This window comes from Mus caroli, unplaced genomic scaffold (assembly GCF_900094665.2).
Source record: "Mus caroli unplaced genomic scaffold, CAROLI_EIJ_v1.1 scaffold_21490_1, whole genome shotgun sequence".
Lineage (NCBI taxonomy): Eukaryota > Metazoa > Chordata > Mammalia > Rodentia > Muridae > Mus > Mus caroli.
Window position 1 is genome coordinate 1 of NW_018390425.1, and position 11,429 is coordinate 11,429.

The window sequence follows — 11,429 nt, forward strand, 5'->3', positions numbered from 1 at the left end:
GTCAGCCGACCCTGTGCTCTAGCTACCCCGGTGCTGGTCCGGCCATTAGAGTATATATTTTTGACAGATCTTAAAAATCAAAAGCAACTATTAGTTTCAAAGAAAATAACAACCAAAGGAACAAAGTATTTAGCAAGTAAGTCCAGCTCCTTTGAAGTATTCCTAAGAAGAACACCTGTATAATCATTGATCTATCAAACTGCTACTAAAAATAAACATACAAGTTCATACATTAAAATCTATTACTCCATCTAGGGCTGTTTCCCAATTATCCACATCATAAAGTCATTGGCCATACCACTGACTGTGCATGCCACAACGGCCTTCTGCTCACACAGTCCTAAGAGGACTCTGTCATCAGTAGTTTCTTCTATCCACCACACCCTGTGGCCCCAAAGATGTGACCCAAAAATTCACCCCACCCTGCTCCCTCAAGCCTCAGGCTTCACTGCACTTCCTGCTCTTGCTTCAGGCACTGCTCTAAGTTGGTGACAGAATACTGTGATCAGTTTCCTAGTGAATCCCACATACATCTTTGGTATAGAACAGGCCAAAGGTGAACAGGCCATGCCACCTGAAAAAGAGAAAATTCTCAAAGATATCTCTGCTAGCCTGTTGTTCTGAGGGCCTGATGGAAAGCTGGAAACCACAAGGCCATCCAGAAACCAATCCCTAATTCCAGAAAGGATCATGATACTCAGTGTGACTTGCCATCACATCACTGAAGTGAGTCTCGGCACACAAACAATGTGGCAAAAAAAAAAAAAAAAAACTAGAACAAAGAACAAAAACCACTGTAAGTGCTCCTAAAGTTTCAAAAACTCCTGAGATATGAACCTCTCTGTGCTCAACGACTTCAATTTTGATGAATAAATCCAAGGAGAGAGAGAGAGACAGAGACAGAGACAGAGAGACAGAGAGACAGAGAGACAGAGACAGAGAGACAGAGACAGAGACAGAGACAGAGACAGAGAGACAGAGAAGGCTTCCTGCAGAGTGAAGCCAGCACCAAGAATGCTGTCAATATCTGTGGCAGGAAAGACAAACAGTGGAAAAGCAGAGGGCATGGACAAGGATTGTGTGGTAGGACAAGGATTGTGTGATCCAATCCAATGAAGGGCAACCCAGATCCATGTCGGACAATGCTGGTCTCCAGCCTATCTGGGCCTGGATTTTGTACATGCTCAGAAGGATGACTGTGGGCTTCTTTCTCACCTGCTTCAAGTTTGGGTGAAATTTCTACACCTGAGGTGCAGGTCAACTGTTCAGACAGTTTATCTGAGGTTATGGTGACAGAACAACTCTTCCTGACTGACTCTGTTGATCTGGGGACACATTCTAGGCCAGGTGACAAGCCATCACCCAGACCTCCAAAGCTAGTGAATGATTCATCTTCTATCACAGCACAAGATGCAGTTCCTATGATTTCTATCTTTTCTGATTAAGAGGTGGCCTAGTGGGTACTGGTCACTAGGGGTCAGATGCTCACTTTGGGTCCTCCTTCCTGTAAGGTCTGCAAAGCTTGTTTGGCTCTCAGATCCTATTTCTGACTGACAGGAAATATCCTTAGGTGAATCTTCTGAAGCTGGCTTACAGGTAATGATCAAAAGCTCATGGAGTTCTTTCAAGACCACTGTAACAGATGAACAAAATTCTTCTGCTGACTCCATAGAGGGCTGACCATGGCCACTTAGAGGGGAAAAGGAACTGCCATCTTTGTTTTCCATTGTATACATTTCAACATTATCTTCTGGGAGCTGCAAATCCCGAGTCGAGATGGAATGTTCCACACGTTCACAGAAAGGGTTAGATTGTGATATCTCCACTTCCATAGAAGGATTATCTGAAGCAAGATGTACTACACAAGGGCTCTTGATGATGGCATCCTGCCTGCCTGTTGAGCTGCACATAGCAACCGGAGACTGTTCATCTGTATCTACTTTCATGAAGGCTTCTGAGGATGAGCAGCTACAGTGTACTAAAGCTGCAAGATCTTTCTTTGCACTGGGAAGATGAGTGTTTCTCTGTAGCTCACCTTTCATCACAGCTTCCAAACTGACAACTTCTTCATGAAGCTCAAGGTCTTCAATATCACAAAGACACTCTTGGTCATGTGGAAGACTCTGAGGTCCAGCCTCGTGTTGTACACTCTCTGTTTCTCTGTGCTGCTGAAGGCCATTCACTTGACTTGGAGTCTGATTCTCTGGATGCAGCATGGCTTCTGAGGCTCTGCATCCTCAGCTGATTTTTGAATGGCTTCTCCTAATTCATGGTCTGCAGTTTCCTTTGGCCCTATATTTTCTCACCTGGTTCCATATGCCAAGTGAGCACACTATGGTAACTCCCACTCAAGGAGAAAGGTGGTCTGTGAGTCCATAGTGCCAATCAACAGAACATTTTTCAACTCAATAGAATACTGATGCTGTTTAAGCATGTCCAGAAGCATGTCCATAGGCTGTTCTTCCAGAATCAAGAAAGAGCATGCCAAAAGGTCACCTTCAATCAGAACCTGAGCTAGATGTACCCTTCCAATAATCTGCGTGCCTACTCCTTGAGCAATGCCAGCCCACCGATGGTCCACCAGTCTCATTATGTTACACCTTTCTACACAGGCCTGACCTAGTTATCTGGGCACCTGAGTCAATGAAGACTTTGACAGGATGCCAATTCACTCTGTAGTTCATGTAGAACATAGCAACCTGACCGAAGATCTCTGGGGCAGCATCCATAGCTATTATTATGTTTTCCTCGATGTTCTGCTGCCTTATATCTTCTTCTAGCTTTGTCTGAGCTTTGAGATTAGAGGGGTCAGCTGTAAACAGATGAATCTGGTCTTGCTCTCTGGGCTCAGTCATGCTGCTGCTCCACCAAGACCCTAGAGAATTTCTCAAGATCTCTGCTGAGCAGAGCCAAGTGTGGGTTATACTCCTTCAGCAAGGACAACTCATGGGGGTCGGCCCGCAGCATGTATCGTAGCAGAGCTTGGTTGCCTTGAGGAGAAGATGCTATCTCCCCAGGAGATAAATGATGAGCCTGTGTTCTGGGAAGCTGGTGCTGTTGGGGGTTTGAATGCCAGTCACAGTTGTACTACTGAAGTCATTCGGAGGTAATTTTGAGAACTGTACTACAGGGCGAGGGTCTGCATTCTCCTGTTGTAGAATTACATAACCATCTTTTCTTTTGGTTTTTGATTTTTGGTTTTTTGAGATAGGGTTTCTCTGTATAGCCCTGGCTGTCCTGGAACTCACTCTGTAGACCAGGCTGGCCTTGAACTCAGAAATCTGCCTGCCTCTACTTCCCAAGTGCTGGAATTAAAGCCTTGAACAACCACTGCCCGGCAACATTGCCATCTTTTAAACCATAAGAAGCCAGTAACCTGTGGTTGCTGGTGAGAGATCTTTCTACATAGACAATCAGGTTCTCCGTGGCAGGGATGCTGGACTTGAGCTCGCACAGAGCATGAAAGTTGTGCAGCTTGAAGTTGGCATCAAACTAGAGAGAAAAGGTCACCTCAAAGAGGTCCCTCCACACAGCAGCATATATCAGGTTGGACCGGGCACGGATTGGCCAGACCTGGGCCCTGGGTGGAGGCCAGCCAGCAGCTGGGGGCCTGGCTGGAGCTGCGGGAGAAGGGCAAGCAAGGGTTGCTCACTAGCTCTCTCCTTCCCATGCTCTGACCACTGGGACTCAGGAGAGTAGTGGAATCCCAGGAGTGCTGACAGAGGCTAAAAGAATCACAGGAGGAACAAGCACCAGCCAGAGACAGCTATAATATCTAATACCAGAGATTACCAGAGGGCAAAAGGCAAACATAAGAATCTTACTTACAGAAACCAAGACCACTCAGCATCATCAGAACCCAGCACTCCCACCACAGCAAGTCCTGGATACCCCAACATACCTGAAAAGCAAGATTCAGATTTAAAATCATATCTCATGATGCTGATAGAGGGATTTAAGAAGGGCATTAATAACTCACTTAAAGAAATACAAGAGAACACTGCTAGACAGGTAGAAGTCCTTAAAAATGGAAGCACAAAAGTCCTTCAAAAAATTACAGGAAAAAAAAAACCTGCTAAATAGGTAGAAGTCCTTAAGGAGGAAACATGAAAATCCCTTAAAGACTTACAGGAAAACACAACCAGACAGGGGATGGAATTAAACAAAACAATCAAAGATCTGAAAATGGAAGTAGAAACTATAAAGAAAACCCAAAGGAAGACAACTCTGGAGATAGAAATCCTAGGAAAGTAACCAGGAACCATATATTCCAGCATCAACGACAGAATACAAGAGATGGAAGACAGAATCTCTGGTGCAGAAGTTTCCATAGAGAACAGGGACACAACAATCAAAGAAAATGCAAAATGCAAAAAGATCCTAACTCAAAACATCCAGGAAATCCACGACACAATGAGAAGACCAAACCTACAGATAATAAATGAGAATGAAGATTTTTAACTTAAGGGACCAGTAAATATCTTCAAAAATTGTAGAAGAAAACTTCCCAAACCTAAAAACAGAGATGCACATGAACATACAAGAAGCCTACAGAACTACAAATAGACTGGACCAGAAAAGAAATACCTCATGCAACATAATAATCAGAACAAAAAATGCACTAAATAAAGATAGAATATTAAAAGCAGTAAAGGAAAAAGGTCAAGTAACATATAAAGACAGACCTATTAGAATTACATCAGACTTCTCACCAGAGACTATGAAAGCCAGAAGATCCTGGACAGATGTTGTACAGACCCTAAGAGAACACAAATGCCAGCCCAGGCTACTATACCCAGCAAAACTCTCAATTACCATAGATGGAGTATTCCATGACAAAGCCAAATTCACACAGTATCCAGCCCTTCAATACATAATAAAGGGAAAACACCAACACAAAGAGGGACATTATGCACTAGAGAAAGCAAGAAAGTGATCCTTCAACAAACCTAAAAGAAGATAGCCACAAGAACAGAATCCCAACTCTAACAAGAAAAATAACAAGACGCAAAAATTACTTTTCCTTTATATCTCATAATATCAATGGACTCAATTCCCCAATAAAAAGACATACATTACCAGACTGGCCACATAAACAGAACCCAATATTTTGCTGCTTACAAGAAACCCATCTCAGGGACCAAGACAGACACTACTTCAAAGTTAGAGGCTAGAAAACAATTTTTCAAGCAAACAATCCGAAGAATCAAGGTGGAGTAACCATTCTAATATCGAATAAAATCAACTTCTAACCCAAAGTTATCAAAAAAGACAAGGAGGGGCACTTCATACTCATCAAAGGTAAAAATTTACCAAGATGAACTCTCAATTCTGAATATCTATGCTCCAAATGCAAGGGCATCCACATTCATTAAGGAAACTATAGTAAACCTCAAAGCACACATTGCACCTCACACAATAATAGTGGGAGACTTCAACACACCACTTTCATCAATGGACAGATCCTAGAAACAGAAACTATACAGAGACACATGGAAACTAACAGAAGTTATGAAACAATAAATTTAACAGATATCTACAGAATATTTTATCCTAAAACAAAAGGATATACCTTCTTCTTAGCACCTCATGGTACCTTTTCCAAAATTGACCATATAATTGGTCACAAAACAAGCCTCAACCGATACAAAAATATTGAAATTATCCCATGCATCCTATCAGATCACCACGGGCTAAGGCTGATCTTCAATAAAAGCATAAGTAATAGAAAGTCAACATCCACATAGAAGCTAAACAACACTCTACTCAATGATAAAAAAAATAAATTATAGACTTTTTAGTCTAATGAAAATGAAGCCACAACATATCCAAACTTATGGGACACAATGAAAGCAGTCCTAAGAGGAAAACTCATAGCTCTGAGTGCCTCCAAAAAGAAACTAGAGAGAGCATGAACTAGCAGATTGACAGCACACCTAAAATCTCTAGAACAAAAGGAAGCAAATTCACCAAAGAGGAGTAGATGGCAGGCAATAATCAAGCTCAGGGCTGAAACTAACCAAGTGGAAAAAAACAGAACTATACAAAGACTCAACCCAACCAGAATCTGGTTCTTTGAGAAAATCAACAAGATAAATAAACCTTTATCCAGACTAGCTACTATATTAATCCAATAAGCCTCCTTTCCATCATACCCCCAGGTTTGGCTTCCTCATTTTAAATCTACGTGTCCAATTTGGGGAGTGGAGGTGTTGTACATGTGTATGTTTCTGCATGCATGCATATGTGCATGTGTTTACTTCTCTAAAACTCTGACTAATAAAAAAAAACTTTTATTTGTTGGTTTAATGCCCTTCCAGGATGTTTGCACACCTATAGAAAGCTTACAGATTGTAAAGGGGAAAATGAGCTTATTTCACATTGACCCAAATCCTTCCAGACTGTGTCAGTGCCCTGAGCAAACCTTGGGCATAAAATCCTCAGCCAGCCCCACAACACCCATAGTAAGATCCATTTCCAAGTGCTCTAACACTCCCAGGATCATAGTATCCGTGGTAAGGAGGACACAACTTCTTCCCCAAGAGTGGAAGTAACTGGAACCAGCGGGATGTAGGCAACCATGAACTCCTCCCGAATAGTGGCATGGGTTCCTTCCAGTCTAGACCAGTTCCCAGAGGAGACCTTGGGCTTGAACTCCACAGCCAGTTCCACAGCATTCAGAAAAAGCTCCACTTCCAGGCCCACAAGATGACAGGATGACAGGATCATAGGATCACAGGAGCTATGTCACACCAGGATCTCAGAGTCCCAGAGGGTGTTTGATTCCCAGGAGCTCTTACACACCCAGGATCTCAGGATCACTGGATCCAAGAATCATATGATCCCAGAGACAGCTGAACACTGAGGAGTTCTGACACAACCAGTATCATAGGAAGGACAAACTCCAGTCAGATATAGTGAGGACAGGTAGCACTAGACATAAGCAGGTGGCTAGAGACTAGGATAAGAACATAAGCAACAGAAACCAAGGTTACTTGGCATCATCAGAACCCAATTCTCCATTAGAGCAAGTCCTGGACACACCTGAAAAACAAGATTTGGATCTAAAATCACTTCTCATGATGGAGATAGAGGACTTTAAGAAGGACATATATAACTCCCTTAAAGAAATACAGGAGAACATAGGTAAACAGCTAGAAGCCCTTAAAGAGTAAACAGAAAACTCCCTTAAAGAATTACAGAAAAGCACAATAAAACAGGAAAATAAATGAAATCATCCAATATCTAAATTCAACCTCTAACAATAAAAATAACAGGCAGTAACAATCACTTTTTCTTAATATCTTTTAACATCAATGAACTCAATTTCCCCCCCCCAAAAAAAAAGTCATAGACTAAAGGATTGGATAGGTAAACAGGACCCAGCATTTTGCTGCATACAGGAAACACACCTCAATGGCAAAGGCAGACACTACCTCTGAGTAAAAGGTTGAAAAACAATTTTCTAAGCAAATGGTCCCAAGAAACAAGCTGGAGTAGTCATTCTAATATCGGATAAAATCAACCTTCAACCAAAATTAATAAAAATTAAAAAAAAGTTAAGGAAGGACACTTCATACTGGTAAAAGGAAAAACCTAACATGGAGAACTCTCAATACTGACCATATATGCTCCAAATGCACAGGCACTCACATTCATATAAGAAACTTTACAAACTCTAAAAGCACACATTGCACCCCACACAATAATTATGAGGACTTCAACACCACACTCTCATTAATGGACAGATCAGGGAAACAGAAACTGAACAGAAATGCAGTGAAACTAACAGAAGTTATGGACCAAATTGATTTAACAGATATCTGTAGAATATTTCATCCTAAATCAAAAGAATATGCCTTTTTTCAGTACCTCGTGGCACATTCTTCAAAATTGAGTCAAAAAACAGACCTCATCAGATATAAGAAGATTGAAATAAACCCATGCCTCCTATAAGATCACTACAAATTAAGGGTGGTCATCTATAGCAACAAAAACGACAGAAAGAACACATACACATGGAAGCTGAACAATGCTCTTCTTGATGATAACTTGGTCAAGGAAGACATAAAGGAAGAAATTAAAGACATTTTAGAATTTAATGAAAATAAAGGCACAACATATCTAAACTTATGGAACACAATGAAAACAGTGGTAGGAGGAAAACTCATAGTTCTGAGTGCCTCCAAAAGGAAACCAGAGAGAACATAAACTAACCGTTTAACAGCATACCTGTAAGCTCTAGAACAAGAAAAATCAAATGCACCCAAGAGGAGTAAACACCAGGAAATAATCAAACTCATGGCTGAATCAGCCAAATAGAAACAAAAAGAACTATACAAAGAGTCAACCAAACCAGGAGTAGGTTCTTTGAGGAAATCAACAAGACAGATAAACCAGTAGCCAGACTGATCACAGGGCACAGAGACAGTTCCCAAATTAAGAAAATCAGAAATTTAAATGGATAAATAACAATAGAAATTGGGGAAATTCAAAAAATCATCAGAAGCCTATATTCAAGACAACTGGAAAATCTGAATGAAATGGACAATTTTCTAGACAGATACCAAATGCAAAAGTTAAATCAGGATCAGATAAACCATCTAAATAGTTCCATAACCCCTAAAGAAATAGAAGCAGTCACTAAAAGTCTCCTAACCACAAAAAGTCCAGGACCAAATGGACTTAGTGCAGGCAGAGCTCTAACAGACTTTCAAAGATGACCTAATACCAATACTCTTCAAATTATTCCACAAAATAGAAACAGAAGGAACACTATCCAATTTATTCCATAAAGCCACAATTACACTGATACCAAAACCACACTAAGACCCAACAATGAAATCATGCTTCAGACCAATTTCCCTTATGAATATCAATGAAAAAAATACTCAATAAAATTCTTTCCAGCCAAATCCAAGATCACATCTAAAAGATCATTAATCACAATCAAGTACTCTTCTTCCCAAGGATGCAGGGAAGGTTACATATATTGATATCCACCAATGTAATCAACTACTTAAAAGAAAAAAAAAACACATGATCATTTTAGTAGATGCTGAAAAAGCATTTGGCAAAATTCAACATCCCTTCATCTTAAAAGTCTTGGGAAGATCAGGAATTCAAGACCCATGCCTAAATATAATAAAAGCATTATAGAGCAAACAAGTAGCCAACATCAAACTAAATAGAGATAAACTTGAAGCAATCCCACTAAAATCAGGGAGTAGACAAGGCTGCCCTCTCTCTCCCTATCTATTCAATATAGTACTTGAAGTTCTGGCTAGAACAATTAGACAAGAAAAAGAGGTCAAAGGGATACAAATTGGAAAGGAAGAAGTCAACCTATCACTATTTGCAGATGATATGATAGTATAATTAAGTGGCCCCAAAAACTCCACCAGAGAATTCTTACCGCTAACAAATAACTTCAGTAAAGTGGCTGGATATAAAATTAACTCAAGTCAGTGACCTTCTTATACTCAAAGGATAAGCAAGCTGAGAAAGTAATTAGGGAATCAACACCATTAATAATAGTCCTCAACAGTATAAAATACCTTGATGTGACTCTAACCAAACAAAATAAAGTTCTGTTCAACAAGAACTTCAAGTCTCTGAAGAGCAAAATCAAAGAAGATCGCAGAAAATTGAAAGATCTCCCATGCTTGTGGATTGGCAGGATTAATATAGTAAAAATGGCCTTTTCACAGAAAGCAATCTATAGAATCAAAGCAATCTCATCAAAATTCCAACTCAAATTTTCATAGAATTAGAAAGAGCAATTCTCATTTATATCTGGAATAATAAAAACACCAGAAAAGCGAAAGCTATTATCAAGAATAAAAGAATTTCTGGGGAAATGAGCAGCCTGGAGCTCAAGCTCTACTACAGAGCAATGGTGATAAAAACTGCATGGTACTGGTATAGTGACAGACAAATAGACCAATGGAATAGAATTGAAGACCCAGAAATGAATCCACACACTTTTGGTCACTTGATCTTTAACAGAAGAATGAAAGTCATCCAGTGGAAAAAAAGACAGCATTTTCAAAATACAGTGCTGGTTCAACTGGAGGTTTGCATAAGAAAGAATTCCAGGTGCTGCTGGACATGACCTTATAAGGAAAAAGGAAGTTTTTCCTGTCTATTTGACTTCATGACCTCCAACATGGGGTAAAGATGGGGGCATATCAAATTGAGATTTCCCAGGAAATGGACATTCTTCAACCTTGTTCTGCTCCCCGTGACTCCAAAATTACGTGCCCCCACATCTCCCACCTTTTCTCTTATAAAGTGGTGGTATCATCATTCTCTTCCACCTATAGCTTGAGAATGGTTTGAAATTGAAATAAAACAGGTTGGTAGTGACTTTGGCAATGTTGCTCACTTACTGTTTAAAATTTGGATGAAATATGGAGCCAGGAGGAAGAGATCCTAATGGCCAGGATGGGGTAAAGGTTGGGAGGAAGACAACCCTCCAGAGGGTTTGAGTACCCACTTGTGGGAGGACTGTCCACTTATGTCATAAAGCTGGCACAGAGTTGTTAATGGGGGTATTGAGAATACAACACATTGGCAATCGTGGAAAAATTCTGTTAATTGAGGTCCAAGTCCACCAGATAGCCTCTGGCCTGATGCAATATGGAGGGCTCCCTTCATTGTTAGGACTTATTCTCTCACCTTGTCTGGGAAATTAAAAAGAAGCTCTACCTAAGGAATGTCACGTTGCCCTACTTAGATAACAGAATGAATTCCTTTCTTCTGGTAAGAACATGCTCAGCTAGCACTTGAGATTCCTGAAATGCTTTCTCATAATACTGAAGCATTTCTGTACCCCAAGCCTTCAGCCAATGAGGCTTACACATCCTGGATGTTCTTACTCCCAGTCCCAAAAATTATATGAGCCTTGAATCATCTCAAATAAAGGTGATCTGATTCCCCACAGCTGACCCTAGTGTGATCAATTGCCACACTGAAACCCCCATTCATTTTCTTTGTTCCTTTTGGCTGTGTGGACCATATCAGCTGACAATCCACAGGACAGGTAGAAGCACAAGCAATCCTACAGGTGGTGAGGGAAAGATAAAACACACTCTTCAAATATCTATTGCTGAGAGAGGCACAATGGCAGGAATGGTAGAGAAGAGCGGTAGCCCCCTTTGGGGTAACTCCCAATCCCACATGGTTTTATAACTTGCCCTTAAAACTTGTTGAAGGCTTTCATTTATTTATTTATTTATTTATTTATTTATTTATTTATTTATTTATTTATTTAGGTTTACTTATTTGTTTATTTAATTTTTTTTACAATTTTTTTATTATGTATTTTCCTCAATTACATTTCCAATGCTATCCCAAAAGTCCCCCATACACCCCCCCTGTTGCGGCCTGCCCGCAGTCCACAACACGAACGGTTCAACTGAGAATGG

At 40.4% G+C, this 11,429-nt stretch overlaps 2 pseudogenes; both read right to left on the bottom strand.

The window, feature by feature from the left end:
• Positions 1-977: 977 nt before the first annotated feature.
• On the bottom strand, positions 978-2,216 carry LOC110288645 (annotated as a pseudogene).
• An 86-nt stretch (positions 2,217-2,302) lies between these two features.
• Positions 2,303-3,492, bottom strand: LOC110288644 (annotated as a pseudogene).
• Positions 3,493-11,429: the final 7,937 nt, after the last annotated feature.